Source organism: Cherax quadricarinatus, chromosome 87 (genome assembly GCF_038502225.1).
Source record: "Cherax quadricarinatus isolate ZL_2023a chromosome 87, ASM3850222v1, whole genome shotgun sequence".
Taxonomy (NCBI): domain Eukaryota; kingdom Metazoa; phylum Arthropoda; class Malacostraca; order Decapoda; family Parastacidae; genus Cherax; species Cherax quadricarinatus.
This window is the reverse complement of record NC_091378.1, coordinates 10,605,618-10,629,855: the sequence shown is the minus strand read 5'-3', so window position 1 is coordinate 10,629,855 and position 24,238 is coordinate 10,605,618. Positions and strand designations below refer to the sequence as shown.

The 24,238-nt window shown below is 39.9% G+C and overlaps 1 protein-coding gene across 1 annotated transcript in view; it reads left to right on the top strand.

Moving 5' to 3' along the window:
- LOC128703827 (major facilitator superfamily domain-containing protein 6) overlaps positions 1-24,238 on the top strand; it is a gene marked incomplete at its 3' end in the record, with an annotated part of 347,143 nt that overhangs the window by 303,160 nt on the left and 19,745 nt on the right.

Genomic DNA, 24,238 nt, shown 5'->3' with positions numbered 1-24,238 from the left:
ACTGGTGTTTCAATTTTTAGAGACCAGATCCAATTATATTAGAACACCGTGGGAACCAATTTACCAATTTAATTAAAAAAATTGTATGCCTCTTCTGAACAAGTTCAGCCTTTAAACGCTGATGACCTTAACGTTAAGATGAAGTATAGTGTTGAATTATAGTGTTAAGAAGAACTATAGTGTTGAATTATAGTGTTAAGAAGAAATATAGTGTTGAATTATAGTGTTAAGAAGAAATATAGTGTTGAATTATAGTGTTAAGAAGAAATATAGTGTTGAATTATAGTGTTAAGAAGAAATATAGTGTTGAATTATAGTGTTAAGAAGAAATATAGTGTTGAATTATAGTGTTAAGAAGAAATATAGTGTTGAATTATAGTGTTAAGAAGAAATATAGTGTTGAATTATAGTGTTAAGAAGAAATATAGTGTTGAATTATAGTGTTAAGAAGAAATATAGTGTTGAATTATAGTGTTAAGAAGAAATATAGTGTTGAATTATAGTGTTAAGAAGAAATATAGTGTTAAAAAGGCACAATACCATGACAGGAATAATACGTAAATAACCCGCACATAGAAGAATAAAAATTGTGACGACGTTACGGTCAGACTTGGACCATTAACTAGTCACTAGGTAATGGCCCAAGCCGGACCTAAACATCGTCATGAGTTTCATTCTCCAATTTGCTGAATAATTGTCACTATAGTTTCAGGTTATGTACGTTTAAATTTGCTATTTTATAACATAATTACAAAAAAATGGGAAATATTTGCAATAACTAGTATCATCCTTCTCATTGCAATGTTAGTGGTCTGTGTAATTCCCAATTTCCCAATTTTATTAAACCAATTAGGATAATTGTTTCTCTGTGATAACTGGTCTATTACTCTCGTATATAGGGGAAAGCGCCAAATCCTTAAGGGTCATAGAGCGGCTGGGGAAATGAGGAATGGAAGTTAACTGGAAATGTCTTATTTAGAGAAATGTTTTGGAAAGCACAGATTCCTATTTGCAAATTATTCACCAAATTGTTATATTTGTTTGTGTGTTTTTACTAGGGAATTACTCTCCATATAAACTTCAAACTTTCAAGCTTTAGGTTTCCATTGACTTTGAAGTATTTGAAAAATTATAAGTAATTTTATACCATCTTCAATATAAACCATTCAGCTTCTTTACATAGTTTCCTTTAGCCATTTAGGAGATAATTTTAATCTCAAACTCGTAAAAATTAGAAAATTAATATTAACTAAACATTCAATGTTTTTTTTTTTCACAATGTTAGGCTCCAGCAGAAGCATTGCCAAAATTCCGATCGCGATCTACCAGTAGACTGCAGAGGAATTTCTAACTGGTTGGCAAGATAATTATCTTGCCAACCTAAGCTGCTAATTATAATCAGTAACTTAGGCTGGCACTTACCAATAAACACAGTAACCGACCACTACTAGCAGAAAAATAGTGTTCTGTTATCACCGTTATTATTATTAACATTTATGATTGCTATCTTCGTATGTAGCAGTCATTTAATAAGATATCAAATATTTTATGTAAATGTTTTGATGATTTTGAGGGCATACAGTATTAAATTTACTGTTGCATATATACGGTCCACTGTATATTCTGAATCAAATTCAGAGTCAAAGGCTCCAAATCTGTCTTATTTTGTGTACTGGAGTTGGCGGTAGAGAAAAACTGAGCTGTAGTGGATCGGATATGGAGTAATTTTAAAAAAATTACATCCTGTCTCATTAAAGTTAGGCTATCCGTCCTCCAACACATCCCCTGGCATGGCACATTAACCCTTAAACGGTCCCATGAGATCGACGTTCAAATTCGTAGTGCTACAAAAATAGATCTACTTTCTTTTACATATTTTCAAATATAACAAAAAAAATGTAGATAAAAGTTTTTTTACACGTTTTCAAATGTAAAACAGAAAAGAAGATCTACATTTTTTTTACATACTTATAGATGTTGAAAAAACGTATATATACGTTTGGACCATTTAAGGGTTAACTGGTTAGCGTCTCAATATAATATATCCACAAGTTTCTGTAATATAACAGGGAGAGTAACCTCAAAACCAGTCTCCATTGCTTCAGACGTCTGTTGGTCGGGAAAACTCTAGGGGATTTTTGTTTTTTCAACAAACCGGCCATATCCCACAGAAGCAGGGTGACCTAAAAAGAAAATCGAAAGGTTTTTTTTTAAATTTAGTACTGTATACAGGAGAAGGGCTTACTAGCCCCTTGTTCCCGGCATTTTAGTCGCCTCTTACAACACTCATGGCTTACGGAGGAAGAATTCTGTTCCACTTCTCCATGGAGATCTAGGAGAAATATGTAGGTAAAACACACGTTATGTACTGATCAAGACATTAATAAAACTTTTCGTGTGATGATTCCGTCAAAATGTGGGAAAAATACTTATGTACAGTTCAGGACATTTATAATAGCACACCTTTCGCCACGGGTGTTGATCACGACTGAAGCTGCTCGGGGCGAAACGTTTCTTCTAATTAATATCCCGAACTGTACAGAAGTGTAATTTTCCACATCTTCACACTGTGAACGCTGATGTATCTAACGAAAAGAAAAACTCGGTATAGTTTTAGATTTTATACATTAAAATTTGCTAAATTCCTAACATATTTAACAACTAAATTTTGTGTGTGTGTGATAACTAAAGAATGCTTCTTCTGATCGGGTTCAAACATTCACCACTGGTACCTCAAAGGAAAGTGAAGTCATTCGGCATATTGAAATTATGAAATTCCTCACATTTTAGATGAGCATCCGATGTGATGCCCATCAATAAGGTTAACACTTTGACCAGCTATTTACAAAATTTTTGTGCTTCAGACAAGACAAAACTAACAATGTTATGTTGGAAACAATGGAACTATTATTAATCTTAATCAACCTATACATATATAGGAGTGTGGTTGATCTAGCTGACTGTTGTTTCATAAGTTCATCATTTCCTTTAAGTCAGTTTTTTGCTGTTTATTGAACTGGCTGTTAATCTGATCGAGGAGGTTCTTAATAATGGGAACATATGTTTATCTGTCATCTAGTTAAAGATTATTGTTCCCCCAAAGATTATTGTTCCCCCAAGTTGTCTACTTCGTCCCAAAATAACCACAGAATTTGATTTATCTGCCTTCGAAAGATGATGTCTAGGATAATTTTTAATTCCTCGTATGAAATTACGAAAAAACTGTGGACAGACAATTATGATTTGCCATTTTGAGTAGAGTACCGTAAACGGTACCTTTGCAAGTGCTGATCGTTACAAGGATTAAATCCCAGTATTTAGTAGGATACGATATCCCTGACTCTGGTAGTCACCCTGATACACAACCTAAGATGTTTTATGTTGTCCAAACTCTGATCATAGTGCTTGATTCTGCTGCTCTAAAGTTTAGGGATATCTGTGTTTTCTCGTCTACCAACGTTGATATCTTTCAGCAGGATGAATTTAACAATGAATAGAGGGATACCCACTCGTAGATTCTTAATCATTCTCACCATGATAACCGATTCCTTCTGCCCGAAGTACTCTGTATAAGAATATAAGAACATAAGGAAGAAGGAACACTGCAACAGGCCTACTGACCCATGCGGAGCAGGTCCATGTCCCCCCCCCCCCGGATTAGACCAGTGACTTCCCCCCCGGATTAGCCAAATGACCCACCCAGTCTGGTTATCTCCACTCAAGGATGGAGCACTGCACCAGACCCAGCAGCACAAGCTAGTCAGGTCCAACTCACACCCACCCACACCCACTCATGTATTTATCTAACCTATTTTTAAAACTTCACAATGTTTTAGCCTGAATAACTGTACTCGGGAGTTTGTTCCACTCATCCACAACTCTATTACCAAACCAGTGCTTTCCTATATCCTTTCTGAATCTGAATTTTTCTAACTTGAAACCATTGCTGCGAGTCCTGTCTTGGCTGGAAATTTTCAGCACGCTATTTACATCCCCTTTATTTATTCCTGTTTTCCATTTATACACCTCGATCATATCCCCCCTAATTCTACGCCTTTCGAGAGAGTGCAGATTCAGGGCCCTCAGTCTATCCTCATAGGGAAGATTTCTGATACATGGGATCATCTTTGTCATCCTCCTTTGTACATTTTCCAGAGCATTTATATCCATTCTGTAATACAATGACCAGAACTGAGCAGCATAGTCTAAATGAGGCCTAGCCAAGGATATATAGAGTTGAAGAACAACCTGAGGACTTCTATATTTATACTTCTAGATATGAAGCCAAGAATTCTGTTAGCTTTATTGCGAGCACTAATGCACTGTTGTCTTGGTTTTAAGTTGCTGCTAACCAGACCTCCTAAATCCTTTTCGCAATCAGTAGTATTAAGATCTACCTTATTTAGTTTATATGTGGCATGGTTATTTACCTGTCCAACATTTAGAACTTTGCATTTGTCAATATTAAACTGCATCTGTCACTTCTCCGACCATTGCATCAGTCTATTCAAATCATCCTGGAGTGATCTAGTGTCCTCATTAGAATGAATTGGACGGCCTATTTTGGTGTCATCAGCAAATTTGCTTATGTCGCTATTTATTCCCTCATCTATGTCGTTTATGTAAATTGTGAACAACAAGGGGCCCAACACTGACCCCTGAGGAACACCGCTTGTGACGTGCCCCCATTCTGATTTCTCCCCATTTATGCAAACTCTCTGCTGTCTATTTGTCAGCCATACCTCTACCCAGGATAAAATTTCTCCTCCTATTCCGCGTGCCTTAAGTTTCCTCAATAGCCTCTGGTGTGGAACTCTATCGAAATCCTTACTGAAGTCCATATACACAATATCATATTAACTACCATGATCTACCTTCTCAAACACCTTAGTGAAAAAAGTTAGTAAATTCGCAAGACAGGAACGCCCCTTTGTAAAACCGTGTTGAGAGCTTTTTTCAGTGTGTCAATAATATCACATTTTTTTACTGACTATAACTGATTCTTTATAGAAACACAAATTAATTTACTTTGTGCGAGCCATGACACTCAGGTTTATGTTTAAGAAAACTCTAGGGATGGAAATATAAACACATATGCAGTATAATGTGATCCTTTATTGACAACGTTTCACCCACACAGTGGGCTTTTTCAAGTCACACACAGATCTACCTGGGGTGGAAGGTACGGGAGTATTTATAGTCATGTTCAGAATGTTGAGGTCAGGTGGAGAATGCTGCATCTGATGATCTACCGGGTGGGGTTATAGAGTCTTGGGTAGCTTGGCAGGGGTATTGGACAAGTTGTGAGTAGACCTTCTGCAGTGTTCTATGTTCTTATGTGGGATAGCGATGAAGAAGTTTCTTGGCGAGTGGTTCAGCTATGTTATAGAAGCCATTGTTCTGGTTGAAATTGTTGGTTATAGAGATAAGCGATGATTCCAGGATTCTTCTGTATTGAGTGTTGTCTTCTGTGGCTATAAGTCTTGAGTTTCTGTAGTTAATTAAATGGTTGTGTGAATTGCGATGTTGTACACAGGCATTCCTTGTATCGTCAGTCCTGCTTGCATATTGGTGTTCTGAAATACGTGTTTGGAGGTCTCTTGATGTTTCGCCCACATATAATTTGTTGCAGTCATTACAAGGGATTATGTATACCCCTGCAGAGGATGGAGGCTTGTCCTGTCTACTACTGGTGATGTCCTTGATGGTCGTGGTTGTGGAGGTAGATACTTGGAATGATGTATTGGAAAAGATGTTGGAAACATGTTTGGCAATGGAGTTGGTGGGGAGGACTATGTATCTCTTCTCGGCAGTGTCTTCTCTGGGTGTGTTGAAGATGTTTAATGCCCGCCGTCTGCAGTCTCTGATGAAGTGACGAGGATAGTGGAGTTTAGAAAATACTTGTTCAATTATAGTGCATTCTTCCTCAAGGAACTCATTGCTGCAGATTCTGAGTGCACGCAGGAAGAAGCCTATAATTACACCACGTTTGGTTTTGGTGTCGTGGTGAGAGTAGAAGTGGAGAAGATCGTTTTGGTTGGTGGGTTTTCGATAGACTTTAAAACGAAGTTCGTGGTCAGCTTTGCAGAGCAGAACATCAAGGAAAGGAAGAGTGTTGTCGACTTCTTCTTCAAGTGTGAACTGGATTGAAGGCTCGACCTGGTTGAGCTTGTCTTGGAGAGCTTGAACGTTGAAGCGTTTAGGAGTTATGAGGAGAATGTCGTCAACATAACGGAGCCAGGTGACAGACGAAGGAATAATGGTGGAGAAACGTTCGGCTTCTAGATGTTCCATGTATAGGTTCGCCAGGACTGCACTGAGTGGCGAACCCATGGGTAGTCCAAAAGTCTGCTGAAAGAGGTGATTTTCGAAAGAGAAACACGTAAAGCCAACACATAGTTCAACAAGGTCGATGAAATCGCTGGCTGGAATGGGAAGATCAAGTGAATCGTCAATTTTCCTGCGCAAGAGATCGATGGCTTGTGTAGTAGGTACTTTGGTGAATAGGGAAGTCACGTCAAGGCTGGAAAGTTTCTTGTTCCTGATGTTGATGTTGCGAATGCGATTGAGAAGATCACCCGAGTGCCTTTCCTCTGAGGGGTATACATAATCCCTTGTAATGACTGCAACAAATTATATGTGGGCGAAACATCAAGAGACCTCCAAACACGTATTTCAGAACACCAATATGCAAGCAGGACTGACGATACAAGGAATGCCTGTGTACAACATCGCAATTCACACAACCATTTAATTAACTACAGAAACTCAAGACTTATCGCCACAGAAGACAACACTCAATACCGAAGAATCCTGGAATCATCGCTTATCTCTATAACCAACAATTTCAACCAGAACAATGGCTTCTATAACATAGCTGAACCACTCGCCAAGAAACTTCTTCATCGCTATCCCACATAAGAACATAGAACACTGCAGAAGGTCTACTCACAACTTGTCCAATACCCCTGCCAAGCTACCCAAGACTCTATAACCCCACCCGGTAGATCATCAGATGCAGCATTCTCCACCTGACCTCAACATTCTGAACCTGACTATAAATACTCCCGTACCTTCCACCCCAGGTAGATCTGTGTGTGACTTGAAAAAGCCCACTGTGTGGGTGAAACGTTGTCAATAAAGGATCACATTATACTGCATATGTGTTTATATTTCCATTGTGTCGGTATTTTATACCATTTATTTCTCTGCGACCACTACAGGTAAAGTCACTTTGTCCGTGGGTTGACAATGGTGTTATCCAGTAAGTGGTGATGCAAAGACACTTTATGAGTGAAACGTCGTAAAGTAAATGTTTTTTCCAGCTTAAATTGTCTTTGAATCACCATTTCACCTGTATTTGCCTGCCAAATTCTGTGGGTAGACACATTTTCAGTTGGATTCTTGTATGTCCTCAAGACTCATTGGGTCATACTGCTTAGAGCTGCACATACCAAGGAAACCATGATTGGAAATACTTGATTATTTTATATTATGTACATTGGAAAAAGGCAATTCTGCTACTGGAGAATGAGAGGTAATCAGAACTGATCCAGTGGAGTCACCCTGAAAAGAGTTAAGTCCTGTTCCTGTCATCCAAAGATCAGTGGTATATAATAACGATAAGTTGAAGAATTAGACACCTGTGCAACAATAGGTATCTTTATTTAGTAGACGTTCCGCCAACCAGTGGCTTTAGCAATGCAATACGGAAGACTGAAGAGGTAGAAGATGAGGTAATCATCCTAGGAGCAGGTGTCCAGTACCGCACTCTTGAAGAATCTGAGAATCTGACATTCATCATGAGTGCAGTACTGAACATCCGCGTTACTGAACATCCGCGGTACTGAACATCCGCGGTACTGAACATCTGCGGTACTGAACATCTGGGCTGAGGGACTGATTTCCTCATTTATCTCTTGTGTCTTCTGTATTGTACTGATAAAAGCCACTGCTTGACGAAACGTCTACCGAATAAAGATACCTAGATGTTGCGCGTGTGTCTAATTCTCCTGTTCCTATAACTTTCTGTTCGTGGAGACTCGTATACTCTGGCTACCCATTAGTACAGCTCCAGTCTGTCAGTGAACAATATACTTCTTTGCTTCATTGTTCACTACAGTGAGTCAATCATTTGACTTTAATAACTGCTAACAGAATAACCTGGCGCTGTCCGGATGTATGTTGCTTCTTTTAAAATTAACTATAAGAGTAAAAAAAGTTAATGAAAATTTTTCTGTAGCTCTTCCAATGATTTCAGAAGTTTTTTTTTTCTCTCGCCTGCCGTGTCAGGAGGCGGGTGTGAGATACACACACCCCCTGCACCTGCACTTAAAGAGGCATGTAGAGGACTCGTGCCCCCACAGCCGCCTTATCAGGAGGCAGATGTGGAAGACCCATGCCCCCACACCTGCCTTTCAGGAGTCAGATGTGGGGGGCTCATATTTCTACACCTGCCTTGTCGGCTTGCTGGTGTGGGGAACTCATTGATTAATATCCACTTTATCAGGAAGTGGTGTATGTATCTTAATTTTAGAAATAATATAATGTATAAAAAATACTAATGGGGTACCACCCAAATTAAAAAAAAAAAAAGTAGAACCCTGCATATATTTTTGAAATCATGTATATGCTTTCGAAATATGACTGCTACTTAATATAGTGCAGCCAAAACAATGCCTATCCCCCCATGGGGCGCCGCCCCTTTATTTAAAATTCTAAAATACAATATAGCCTAAAACCTGGTCAGGGTACAAGGAAGGTTGTAATAAAATTTGTTTACCTTGGTTTTCATGGCGACTGAGCTATAGAGAGAAAAAAAATCCTTCTCACTTACGTACAAGATGGATAATATGGAGTATGCAGTTTTTCGGACGTGTGTCTGCTGCAGCAAAAATGGTTTGGTGTGTATCTCTTCATAACTCCTGGGACAGCTGCTGAGTTCAGATCCTTTGGAATCGGCAGTGACCAAAGAGATGAATGTTAGTGATAAATCCGTATGGATCATAGCTCGAATCATGGCGATAAATCCGTGTGAATCATAGCCCGAACCATGGCGATAAATCCGTGTGAATCCGTAGCCCGAATCATAGCGATAAATCCGTGTGACTCATAGCCCGAATCATAGCGATAAATCATAGCATTTATCCAGACACTTGTCTTAATGCTTTCAAGGGCAGGGTTGAGCTTATCCAGGGATCATCCTCCAGGGATCATCATCCAGGGATCATCATCCAGAGATCATCCTCCAGGGATAATCCTTCAGAGATCATCCTCCAGGGATCATCTTCCAGGGATCATCCTCCAGGGATAATCCTTCAGAGATCATCCTCCAGGGATCATGCTCCAGGGATCATCCTCCAGGGATAATCCTTCAGTGATCATCCTCCAGGGACCATCCTCCAGGGACCATCCTCCAGGGACCATCCTCCAGGGACCATCCTCCAGGGACCATCCTCCAGGGATCATCCTCCAGAGATCATCCTCCAGGGATCATCCTCCAGGGACCATCCTCCAGGGACCATCCTCCAGGGACCATCCTCCAGGGACCATCCTCCAGGGACCATCCTCCAGGGATCATCCTCCAGAGATCATCCTCCAGGGATCATCCTCCAGGGACCATCCTCCAGGGACCATCCTCCAGGGACCATCCTCCAGGGACCATCCTCCAGGGATCATCCTCCAGGGATCATCCTCCAGAGATCATCCTCCAGGGATCATCCTCCAGGGATCATCCTCCAGGGATCATCCTCCAGAGATCATCCTCCAGGGATCATCCTCCAGGGACCATCCTCCAGGGACCATCCTCCAGGGACCATCCTCCAGGGACCATCCTCCAGGGATCATCCTCCAGGGACCATCCTCCAGGGACCATCCTCCAGGGATCATCCTCCAGGGATCATCCTCCAGGGATCATCCTCCAGGGATCATCCTCCAGGGATCATCCTCCAGGGATCATCCTCCAGGGATCATCCTCCAGGGATCATCCTCCAGGGACCATCCTCCAGGGACCATCCTCCAGGGACCATCCTCCAGGGACCATCCTCCAGGGATCATCCTCCAGGGATCATCCTCCAGAGATCATCCTCCAGGGATCATCCTCCAGGGATCATCCTCCAGGGATCATCCTCCAGGGATCATCCTCCAGGGATCATCCTCCAGGGATCGTCCTCCAGGGATCGTCCTCCAGGGATCGTCCTCCAGGGATCATCCTCCAGGGATCATCCTCCAGGGATCATCCTCCAGGGATCATCCTCCAGGGATCATCCTCCAGGGATAATCCTCTAGGGATCATCCTCCAGGGATCATCCTCCAGGGATCGTCCTCCAGGGATCATCCTCCAGAGATCATCCTCCAGGGATCGTCCTCCAGGGATCATCCTCCAGAGATCATCCTCCAGGGATCATCCTCCAGGGATCATCCTCCAGGGATCATCCTCCAGGGATCATCCTCCAGGGATCGTCCTCTAGGGATCATCCTCCAGAGATCATCCTCCAGGGATCATCCTCCAGGGATCATCCTCCAGGGATAATCCTCCAGGGATCATCCTCCAGGGATCATCCTCCAGGGATCATCCTCCAGGGATCATCAAGTAACAAGAAAAATACTGATGTACAGTGTTCTTTACTGTCACTGGACCGGAGATCTTGGATCCAAATATCGTACTGTGGACAAATATCGTACTGTGGACAAATATCGTACTGTGGACAAATATCGTACTGTGGACAAATATCGTACTGTTGACAAATATCGTACTGTGGACAAATATCGTACTGTGGACAAATATCGTACTGTGGACAAATATCGTACTGTGGACAAATATCGTACTGTTGACAAATATCGTACTGTGGACAAATATCGTACTGTGGACAAATATCGTACTGTGGACAAATATCGTACTGTGGACAAATATCGTACTGTGGACAAATATCGTACTGTGGACAAATATCGTACTGTTGACAAATATCGTACTGTGGACAAATATCGTACTGTGGACAAATATCGTACTGTGGACAAATATCGTACTGTGGACAAATATCGTACTGTGGACAAATATCGTACTGTGGACAAATATCGTACTGTTGACAAATATCGTACTGTTGACAAATATCCTACTGTTGAAAAATATCCTACTGTTGACAAATATCGTACTGTTGACAAATATCATACTGTTGACAAATATCCTACTGTTGACAAATATCGTACTGTAAAGTAAAAGGACACAAGTGCAACTAATGTGACATTTATTGTGGCAACGTTTCGCTCTCCAGGAGCTTTATCAAGCCATTACAAACAATACATGGACACAGAGGGTATATAAAGGCTCAGAGTGAGGGGCAATACTAGTGAGGTACCATTTCGATGTTCACTAGTGGTAGTAGTAGTAGTAGTAGTTGTAGTGACAAAAGTAATACAATATGGTAGAGCAATTAATTCGTACATGAGTAAAAGGATATAAAAGCTATTACTTGGGTAACATAAAAATAGGTTGGACAAATATAGACTGGAAAGAGGCAGCTTGTTTCAGTGTTCACTCTCTGTAATGTGCTTTGTGTAGTATAACAGGAGAGACTATGTGATGGCAGGGTTTACTGTTTTCAGGAGGATTCTTGCTAAGACTTCGGAGATGGTGAAGCTGCCGTTGTTTTGTTTAATTGTATTCGAAACAGCGATCAGTGCTGATTCGAGGCACTTGCGTCTGCGGAAATTAGTTTCTTTGATCACTAATTGGGCGTCTCTGAATTTCATGAGATGATTGGTGGAATTTCGGTGTTGTACACAGGCGTTGTTCAAGTTATCGTTCCTACATGCGTAAATGTGTTCATTGAGGCGGGTGTCGAGGTTTCTTGCTGTTTCACCTACGTAAATCTTGTCACAGCCTCCACAGGGTATAGTGTAAACTCCTGCATTGACTGGTTCGTGGTGCTTGGATTTTGTCCTGGTTAGATCCTTTATTGAAGTGCTAGAAGCGATGGCGACTCTGGTGTTAGCTTGTGAAAGTACTTTTGAGACGTTCAGTGCAACCTGGCTGTTGGGAAGAATTATAACTTTGTTGGGAGTGGTGTTGATGCGTGGAGAATTAATGATCTGAAGAGCTCTTTTCTTGCAGTCTTTGATGAAAAAAGAAGGAAAATGTAACTCAGTGAATGTTTGGTGAATGTATGTACATTCCTCGTCAAGAAACTCAGGACTACAAATTCGGTATGCTCTTAGGAAAAACCCGATGATGATGCCTCTTTTGGTCTTGGTATCTTGACTGGAATAGAAGTGTGTGAGATACTTTCTTGACGAGGAATGTACATACATTCACCAAACATTCACTGAGTTACATTTTCCTTCTTTTTTCATCAAAGACTGCAAGAAAAGAGCTCTTCAGATCATTAATTCTCCACGCATCAACACCACTCCCAACAAAGTTATAATTCTTCCCAACAGCCAGGTTGCACTGAACGTCTCAAAAGTACTTTCACAAGCTAACACCAGAGTCGCCATCGCTTCTAGCACTTCAATAAAGGATCTAACCAGGACAAAATCCAAGCACCACGAACCAGTCAATGCAGGAGTTTACACTATACCCTGTGGAGGCTGTGACAAGATTTACGTAGGTGAAACAGCAAGAAACCTCGACACCCGCCTCAATGAACACATTTACGCATGTAGGAACGATAACTTGAACAACGCCTGTGTACAACACCGAAATTCCACCAATCATCTCATGAAATTCAGAGACGCCCAATTAGTGATCAAAGAAACTAATTTCCGCAGACGCAAGTGCCTCGAATCAGCACTGATCGCTGTTTCGAATACAATTAAACAAAACAACGGCAGCTTCACCATCTCCGAAGTCTTAGCAAGAATCCTCCTGAAAACAGTAAACCCTGCCATCACATAGTCTCTCCTGTTATACTACACAAAGCACATTACAGAGAGTGAACACTGAAACAAGCTGCCTCTTTCCAGTCTATATTTGTCCAACCTATTTTTATGTTACCCAAGTAATAGCTTTTATATCCTTTTACTCATGTACGAATTAATTGCTCTACCATATTGTATTACTTTTGTCACTACCACTACTACTACTACTACTACTACTACTACACTAGTGAACATCGAAATGGTACCTCACTAGTATTGCACCTCACTCTGAGCCTTTATATACCCTCTGTGTCCATGTATTGTTTGTAATGGCTTGATAAAGCTCCTGGAGAGCGAAACGTTGCCACAATAAATGTCACATTAGTTGCACTTGTGTCCTTTTACTTTACATATTGTCGGTAATTCTACCAACTTTTTAGACACAAGTGCAACCCTTGGGTATTTTTATTGAGGATTTATCCTTAATAAAGATACCTAGAGTTGCACTTGTGTCTAATTCAACAACATGTCGGTTCTCTGAACCATTCATCTACAGTCCGTCTTCATTCATGAGACAAAGGTAGTTCCTCATTACAGTCCTTGCTGTTGAGGATTTATTAAATGAATACAACTTGCATGAGTGCATATGATGAGAAAACGAAATGCCAAGAAGCAGCGCCATTGAAAGACATTCATAGCAGAGCAAATATTTATCACAACGTTTCGCTCTAAGCAGTAATAAAAATAATATTTAAAAAATACATGCATTTAAAAATTAAAAACCCATATTATGCACAGAAAACTTTGTCTAATAAAAATTTTTGTAAATGTCTTTGTATTACGTTTGCGTCGATTCTCACAGGATATCCAAGACGCACCAGTTTCTTGGTGCTCATAGTGGAAATACCTGAGTGAAGATTATGCACTTTGCACTGCTCTCTTTCTTCTTACACTTTTAATGTCTAGTCTAATGGTTATAACCATATCCATAGTTTTTAAAGGAGTGGACCGGTAAGCCAGTGGAAGGCCTCGGTCAGATAACCAAAAACTCTAGCTGTGGGTTATCATATGACTACGATCCGTCTCAGGAAACACTTGTCCTGTTTCCTGACAAACGTTCCCTAACCTAACCTTCTGACACGTCCTCCTGTATTATTATTATTATTATTATTATTATTATTGTTATTATTATTGTTGTTGTTGTTATTAACATAACAACACCTAAACCCGTTTGGATCATTCATCTCTGCATGGCAATAAGTGAAGACGTCAGCAAGAATATTTTTTTTTATTTACGGGAAACGCTAAACCTGTCTGGGTCATTTGGAGCAATGTCTGGTGCCTCCACTAATCGCTTCTCTGGCGACGACGTCACAGAGTGAGTTTAGATGTGAAAAGAAGAAGTTGCAGTTGGTGCGCGCATGACAACAAATCGACTAACTGATATAAACATACGTAATGAAGGGCAAACCTTTTTTAGAGGACGTTTCGCTCAGGATTAAACTTCATTGAATCTTGAAAAGCTCAGTCCTGAGCGAAATGTTGTCTAAAATAAATTTTTGTCATGCCGTACGTGTGAAGCGAGATGGTACAAAATATCGACTCGGTGGTAAATGAGATAAATACAGTGCAGTCAGCTATTGACTACGTTTCGTCCACACAGTGGACTTTACCAAGAGACAGATAGACTTGACTGAGACTTGATAAAGCCCATTTTGTGGGTGGAACGTTGCCAATAAAGTATTGCTAACAAGGAATCACTAATTAATAATCTTAAAGCTAATGATGAGCTTGGGGAAAGTGGTCACAAATCACTTATTTTCAACATATCATGGAATTACCCTAATAACTACAACCAAGTCAATATTCATGATTTTAGCTTGACCGATTTCATGGGTCTGAGCGATTATCTGGGTGGGGTGAACTGGTGTGACCTGACTGGTCATTATCCTGTGGGTTAGGTAGGCAGTGATGATTGTCAATTTGATATTTTCCAAAGAATAGTTCAAGCTGCCCAGACAACTTATTTTCCCAATAGAGAAATTAAATCAAACAAAAAAGACCAAAGACCCTAACACTAGATTTAAAAATCACTAGGCCCTGATGAACTGTTCTCAAGTGTTGTAAAGGAATGCAAGGAGGGACTTAGCAAAGCATTAGCTGTATTTTCAACATATCCATACAAACGGGTATAGTACCAGATAAGTGGTTATGCTACAATTAGCATAACCTCCATTGGGAGAATTTGTTGGTATCAATAATTGCCAAGGATTTTTGAAGCCACCTTGAAAGACATGAATTGATTAATGAATCTCAGCACGGTTTTACAAAGGGGCGTTCCTGCCTTACGAATTTACTAACTTTTTTCACTAAGGTATTTGAGGAGACAGATATTCTGTGTTTGGACCAGAGCAAGGGTTTTGACAGAGTTCCACACAGGAGACTGTCGAGGAAAGTAGAGGCACACGAAATAGTGTGAAAAAAATTCCTTGATAAAGGAGTGGTTGACAGAGAGGCAACAGAGAATTTGCATAAATGGGGAGAAATCGGAGTGCGGGACGCATCGCAAGCGGTCTTCATCAGGAGGCAGTTTCGGGTCCCTTCTTGTTCACAATATACTTAAACGACATAGTTGAGGGAATAAATAGCGACATAAGGAAGTTTGCCGATGACATTACAATAAACCCTCAGATTAATTCTGATGAGGACAGTAGAGCATTGAATGAAGATCTGGATAAGTTGATGCAGTGGTCGGAGAAGTGGCTGTTAAAGTTTAGTGTAGGCAAATGTAAGGTTCTAAGCTTGGCAAAATAGAATAGCCATGGCACTTATAAACTGAATGATAATGATCTCGGTCATTCTGAATGCAAGAAAAGATTTAAGAGATCTGGTTAACGGTAATCACTGTCTTGCCAGAGGTGTGCTTGTACTACAGTTATACAACTGCAACAATAACATCTCTCCTTCAGAGTGCAGGCACTGTACATAATTCCTATCTCCAGGACTCAAGTCCGGCCTGCCGGTTTCCCTGAATCCTTCCTTTCATTCGCATGCAATGCATGCTTGCTGGAAGTCCAAGCCCCTCGCACACAAAACCTCCTTTACTCCCTCCCTCCAACCTTTTCTAGGCCGACCCCCTACCCCGCCTGCCCTCCACTACAGATTTATACACTCTCGAAGTCATTCTATTTTGTTCCAACCTCTCTACATGTCTGAACCACCACAATAACCCCTCCTCAGCTCTCTGGATAATAGTTTTGATAATCCCACACCTTCTCCTAATCTCCAAACTACGAATTCTCTTCATTATATTCACACCACACATTGCCCTCAGACACGACATCTCCACTGCCTCTAGCCTTCTCCTTGTTGCAACATTCTCTACCCATGCTTCGCAATCATATAAGAACGTTGGTGTAAGTATACTCTCATACATTTTCCCTCTTTGCTTCCATAGACAAAGTTCTTTGTTTCCACAGACTCCTCAGTGCACCGCTCACCTTTTTTCCCTCGTCAATTCTATGATTCACTCCATCTTTCATTGACCCATCTGCTGACACGTCCACTCCTAAATATCTGAATACATTCACCTCCTCCATACTCTCTCCCTCCAAACTGATATCCAATCTTTCGTTACCTAATATTTTGTTATCCTCATCACCTTACTCTTTCCTATATTCACTTTTAATTTTCTTCTTTTACATACCCTACCAAACTTATCCACCAAACTCTGCAACTTCTTTTCAGAATCTCCCAAGAGCACAGTGTCATCAGCAAAGAGCAACTTTGACAACTCCCACTTTGTGTTAGATTCTTTATCTTTTAACCTCAAACTCTTGCAAAGACCCTCGCATTTACTTCTCTTACAACCCCATCTATAAATATATTAAACAACCACGGTGACATCACACATCCTTGTCTAAGGCCTACTTTTACTGGAAAATAATCTCCCTCTCTCCTATATACTTTAACTTGAGCCTCACTATCCTCGTAAAAGCTCTTCACTGTTTTTAATAACCTGTTCCTGTTCCATACATTTGCAACATCTGCCACATTGCCCCCCTATCCACCCTGTCATGTCTTTTCCAAATCTATAAATACCATAAAAACCTCTTTACCCTTATCTAAATACTGTTCACCTATATGTTTCACTGTAAACACTTGGTCTATACACCTCCTACCCTTCCTAAAGCCTCCTTGTTCATCTGCTATCATGCTCTCCGTCTTACTCTCTCTCTCTCTCTCTCTCTCCCTCTCTCTCTATATATATATATATATATATATATATATATATATATATATATATATATAACAACAGTGCGACTAGCCGGGGGATCGAACCCGTGTAACCTTAGCGCACCTCATGGTGAGCGAAAATTCACGGCTTGACAAAGCGGTGAATTTATGTATTGATATACATGTCATATTGGTTGCACTTGTGTCCTTTTACTTAGAATATATAAGGTTTAAGGATATAATTTTAAGGTCTGATATAAGGTACCAAGTTTATCCAGAGTTGAGAGTAAACCTGACTTTGTTAATTTATTTATGCATGTCATATAAGGTATTTAAAACTGTTTTCTTATATAATATGAGGGTCACAAGTTAATATATCTGGACATCTGATCAGAAGTTTTATTAGATACCTATTATGATAAACAATAAAACATGCTAAATAGCATTTATCTCACTCCCTGGGTGATGGAAGTGTTGGGGGGGAAAGTTGGTAGGCTTCTAAGAGTTTTATCCTGTAAGAGGGTCTATAGCTGCTAGAATATACAGAAAAAACGATCTATCTTCTATCATATAAGAATACTGTGATTCAAAGTACGCTTGGAGATACATTCTCTCTCTCCTGTTAGTGTCTCGGTTAGTTATAGACAGGTCTCAAGGTAAGCTCAAGACTTTACGTTCCCAGAGAGACACAAGCAACACAGATCTCCACACAGTAAGTGCCTGACCAGTAGTATGTATCATTAGAGAGCTCCTTTGTGACGTATAGTGTCTGTTACTTAAGTAACCATATGGGGTTAGGAACATCCCAACCCCACCATCCTAGTTCAATTATTCACTCCTCGACCCTTTATTGAACTTACAGTCAACACCCTATTGTGTTATAGTAATAAAATAATAAACTTCAGCTTAGACGGACTAGTAGTAGTCCCACTTGTGTCTTGCAGGTATAAGAACATAAAGGAGGAAGATTGAGACACTTATGCAATATATGGGAATCTTTAGTCAGGAAACGTTTCGCCACACAGTGGATTCACCAGTCCAATACAAAGCAGAAAAGTGTAAGGAGAACAGGAGTTTGAGGTAATCAGTCCCTCAGTCTGGAGTCGATGTGTTCAGTCCATCAATCTTGTAGAATGTACAGCATAGGACCGTAGACATGGCTTATATACTGTAGTCAGGTGAGGCGAAGCAGGAGGAGGCAGGTCATAGTGGTACCATCCACTAGTCGAAGTAGGTCTTCGTCCAAAGGTTGGACAAGTTTCGAAGAATTCTTTGTATCAAGATCCTGCTTCGCCTCACCTGACTACAGTATGGTAAGCCATTTCTACTGCCCTATGCTGTACAGTCTACAAGATTGATGGACTGAACACATCGACTCCAGGCTGAAGGACTGATTACCATCAAACTCCTCCTCTCCTTACACCTTTCTACTTTGTATTCGACTGATGAAGCTACTGTGTGGCGAAATGTTTCCTCAATAAAGATTCCCATATACTGCATAAGTGTCTCAATCTTTAACTTGTCGGTTGAGTATTCTAAATTAAAAATAAAGTTAGCAAGGTAGACAGGCATCATTTTTGGACACGATTAACTTAAAGGACAAGATTGGGGGAATTTCAGCAAACGGAGAAACAATAATAATCATTATCAACATCATCTCTCTCTCTCTCTCTCTCTCTCTCTCTCTCTCTCTCTCTCTCTCTCTCTCTCTCTCTCTCTCTCTCTCTCTCTCTCTCTCTCTCTCTCTCTCTCTCTCTCTCTCTCTCTCTCAGGTTAAAGATTCCTAACTTTATTGACAAGCTAAGAGCTGTTACCTACATCAGCTCATTTGAAAGCATTTTTATTGTTACGAGACATACAAGTAGGGAACAGGATGAAGTTGGAGCCATCTGTGGGCCAGCATTTTCATTTGATCAACTGACTTTATCTCGTTGACATCATTATGCTGTACGAATGTGTTCCATACTCGAGTCATCCTGGGTATATAGGATCTCAGATGGAGTGATGTTCTGGAGAAGGGCACAGCCAGAGTGAAGTTGCTGCTTTCTGCCCGTCTTGTGGCATAAAAGCTTGTTTCACGCTGTCCTCGAAGTGGATCCAAGTGTGGTACTTTGACAGTATTGGCCTTGTACATAACAGTAAGGCCACCCACATCCCTCCTGTGTTGAAATGACAGATCTATCCAGGATGGGCCCAGGCGAGAGATGAGACGTCTTGCTCTGTTCTCTACTCTGTCAAGCAGTCGCAGATGAGAGGAGGTGCAGGCAAACCAAGAAAGTGGAGCATACTCAAGGTGTGAGCGTACTTGTGCCTCGTACAGAATCTTGCAACCCCTACTGTCAAGCAGATGCGAGATACGGCGAAGTGCTGTAAGCTTCCTGGCTGCCTTGTTTGCTAGATTTATAACATGGTTCTTCATGGTTAGTTTGGAGTCAAATTTCACCCCAAGGATATCAACTTCTTCTCCAGGTGCCAACACCCTCCCATTCATCCTTACTACTGCACCAGCATTACCATCATGGTGCCTAGAGACGATCATCATTTGCGTTTTCTCAGGTGCAAATGTTACTTGCCATCTATTTCCCCAAGCTGATATAGCTCTTAGCTGGTGATTGATGTAGCTTAGAGCAGCTGGCATTTCTTCTCTTGGATAAGTGAATGTCAGTGTACAGTCATCTGCATATGCATGTGACTCTGGGATGAGATGAAGAAGGTCGTTGAAGTAGACATTCCATAACAATGGTCCCAGCACGCTTCCTTGTGGAAGCCCCAATAGGATGTCTTGCTGATTCCGTTCCATTGAGAACTACACTTACAGATCTACCATGAAGGTAATCACTGAGGAGACATTGCGTAGAGCCTGCAATTCCTAGTGGAGTGACTGGTGCCACTTAGTGGAGAGGTTTAATAACAGATCAGCAGCAGAGTAACCTTTCCTGAAGCCATATTGACGATCACAAGGTAGTGAGTGGTAGTCAAAAAATTCTGTCATTTGTCTTGAGATTATTGTCTCAAGGATCTTACCAGTGATTGACAGCAGTGACACTGGTCTGTAGTTGCTGATTTCTGCTCTGCTCTTCTTTTTGTGAACTGGGACTACATTTGCCTCTTTCCACAGAGAGGGCCATTTACACTGTACTAGGCAGTGGTGAAAGATGCGAGTTAGAGGTGCTGCTAGCTGGTCTGCACATCTTCTCAGCAATCTTGGGCTCAACTTGATATATATATATATATATATATATATATATATATATATATATATATATATATATATATATATATATATATATATATATATATATATATATATATATATATATGCAAAACAACCACTCTGAAAGAATAGAGAAATTCCAAGCGCTTTCGTGACTACTCACATTATCAAGGAACTATGAAAGTAAAGCATCCAAGGAAGCTATATAAGGGGTCTGGCCGGCACCTCACTATCAGATCCCACAACGGTTAAACACCTGACGCGCGCCGACCCAACTTGGATAGGTCCTTTGCACAACTCACCCCACAAACTATTCTACCCAAGAAATAAGAAATTTTAAAGATTATTTGTCCAGTGTATTATTAAATTCTTCCCAAATTCTATTAATTATAAATGGATCTAATTTATATAAACCAAAGGAAATATTCATATTATTGTCAAAACTGCTTTTTATGAAACAAGATTCAATTATATTCCTGTCGACCATGGACTTGCTTGATACTACTTTCTCAACTTTTTGAAAATCAATTGGATGGTTAAAATCTCTTACATGAATAAATAGAGCATTGGAATCTTGTCCAGTTCTAATGCTATATTTATGTTGTTTTAATCTTAGTTCGAGATTTTTACCAGTTTGACCGTAATAAACTTTATCGCAAATTTTACAAGGAATCTTATAGACACATCCATCAGCATTTTGGGGGGAATTCTTTATCAAAAGTTTTTTTACTGTATCAAGATTTTTGAATACAACTTTAATATTAAAAGTCTTAAGAAGAGAAGGCATATCAACCAAGTTTTCATGGTAAGGGAGAACCAACATATTTTTAGTTGAATAAGGCTGGTTGTCCCTTTTTGGATTGTAAAAAGTATTTCTAGCAACTTTAAAAGATTTATCAATTACATTTCTTGGGTATTTTAATTATCATTATATTTTATCTATACAAATTCGTTCATAAAGTAGTCACGAAAGCGCTTGGAATTTCTCTATTCTTTCAGAGTGGTTGTTTTGCATATTCTGAAATCACCTGTTTACTGTGATCTTATTGCATATATATATATATATATATATATATATATATATATATATATATATATATATATATATATATATATATATATATATATATATATATATATATATATATATATATATATATATATATATATATATATATATATATATATATATATATATATATATATATATATATATAAAATGTCGTGCCGAATAGGCAGAACTTGCGATCTTGGCTTAAATAGCAACGCTCATCTTGCCATATAGGACAAGTGAAAATTTGTGTATGCAATAATTTCGCCAAAATCATTATGAACCTAACGAAAAAAATATATTTCACTGTGTTTGTTTAGTATTAAATTATTGTAAACAAATCTAAAATATATTTAGTTGGGTTAGGCTAAAATAAATTGCGCTTGTTATAATAAGGTTAGGTAAGTTTTCTAAGTTCCTTTTGGTGCAAAATTATAAATTTTTACATCAACATTAATGAAAAAAATATATCTTTAAACGTATAAGAGAAAATTTTAGAAAGGACTTAATTTTAAATGAGTTCTTGCTAATTGACCAGTTTTACATATTCGGCACGACATATATATATATATATATATATATATATATATATATATATATATATATATATATATATATATATATATATATATGGGGTCCACCTCTGGTGTAAATTGTGGGACCCATAGCCTTGGAGAAGTGGATAAAAAGGCTTCAAGGAAGAATATTTGGATTTCTTCCTGAAGCCGTTTGAATATTCCACTTCCCATACCACCCCATCTTTTCATTCTTTTTTACCAATAGGTATATTTTATTACATAATATGGTACAAAAGGTTTAAGAGATACAATGTTGATATAAAGATGGCATATACAGTACATGTGATGTGAGAGATACATGTCTGGTACATATTGTTACGTGTTTGTCACTGATTACAATGCGAAAATCTCATCCAGCTCCTTAGAGCTGGGGCGCGTGCCAAAAACACAGCAGGCATTACCCCTCTGAACAGCCGCACTGAGTCGCTGGAACAGAAAACTAGCTGCCCTGGGATCCCTAGTTACCCTGATGAGTCTTTTGCCTAGCTCCTTAAGGAACTTAGATGCACTCTTTCCCCATGAGCCAAGGGTCTCTGAGCCTATGGGAACAAACATATAATGATGGGCAAGTTCTCCATATTTTCTAGACTTTTGGGACTCCCTGAAGCTGGCGGCTGCCCCTCCTTCCTCCCTGGTGTATTGGAGATAGGTATCAGCCAAGGTAGATGCACATGTGTAGTCCCACACCACCTGCTTCCCATCTGTCCAGGCTTGAAGTGTGATACCATCTGGACGCTTCTGGCTGCCATCAGATCTGCATAGTTGGGGTGGCTCCTTTACTGCTGGGCATCCGGCTGTTGTGAGGCTCCTCTTGATGATGTTATTAACCTCCTCATGTCTTGCAATTTTTCCCTCGGATTTACGGCACACAAGACGATGGTACCCGAATCGGTCTGCTGCTTCACTGCCACAAATACACCTGTGTTGGGCGAGAATAGGGGCGGCAAGTCGAAGGGCAATACCAATGCGGATGGTCTGTGGGTCGAGCCGTGTGCCAAGGCAGGAGTTGGGAACAGCCAACAGAAAGTCCCCTGCATGAGGAGCTCCCACTGCCAGGAAGCGGGCTCTATCCTTCCCTGACACACACTTAAGCATTGTTGAGGGTATTTTCTCCACTATCGGGCCATCCCAGTGTGATTGTTTGCAGTTGTTGGGGGATAGCAGGTCTAGTTTCAGAGCCCATTAGATTATCCCAGATCATGGCTCCGTCAATGAACTTTTGGTCCTAGACTCCAATCTTGTCCCTAAGATGTTCAGGGAGAATCGCTGCTACAAGCTCTCTGGATGCAGTGCATGAGGACAGAAAAGCAGGTATTGCAATCTGTGATGACTTTCACTGCCCATCTTCTAGAGTAAGGTTAAGTACTTTCGTGAAAATCTGCCTCAGGATACTGTCATATTCGTGCAGTATGGGGTTATCATATGAAGGTGCACATCTTAGGAAATATGTCAACCTGGGCAGACTCAAGCACTTTGGGAGAAGGTACAAGGCATCGTGGGTGTCCAGATTGCCTATATATATATATATATATATATATATATATATATATATATATATATATATATATATATATATATATATATATATATATAAATAACATAGTGAGGTACCACCTCTGGAACTGTCCTGGGGATCCTCATCCTCAGAGAAAACAATAAACTTGCTTCAGGGAAAACTCAAGGTTCTCCCTGAAGCTGTTTCAAAATTATTTTCTCCTACTACCCCCTATATTTCATATATACTTTATTTAAAGACAAAATACATTGACAAAAATACAGTAGTTAGTAAAACAACATAGATAACTCAGAGCTACATCTCGAATACTTCGTCCAGCTCCCCGGCGGTGGGCTGCGCGCCCAGAATGCTGCAGGTATTTCCCCTCTGGATTGCAACACTGAGTCTCTGAAAGAGGAAGCTGGCCGCCCTGTGGTCCTTGGTTTCTATGATGAGTTTTTCATCCAGCTCTTTGAGGAACTTTAGAGCACACTTGCCCCATGCTTCAAGGGTCTCCGACCCTATTGGGATGAAGTTATAGCAAGGGGAAAGGTCTTCATATTTACGGATCTTCTGAGTCTCCCTGTGGCTGGCAGCTCCACCCCCTTAAGCTACGGAGTATGGCAAGTGTCTGCCAATGTGGCGGCACAGGTGTAGTCCCAAGCATATATATATATATATATATATATATATATATATATATATTATATATATATATATATATATATATATATATATATATATATATATATATATATATATATATATATATATATATATATATATATATATATATATATATATATATA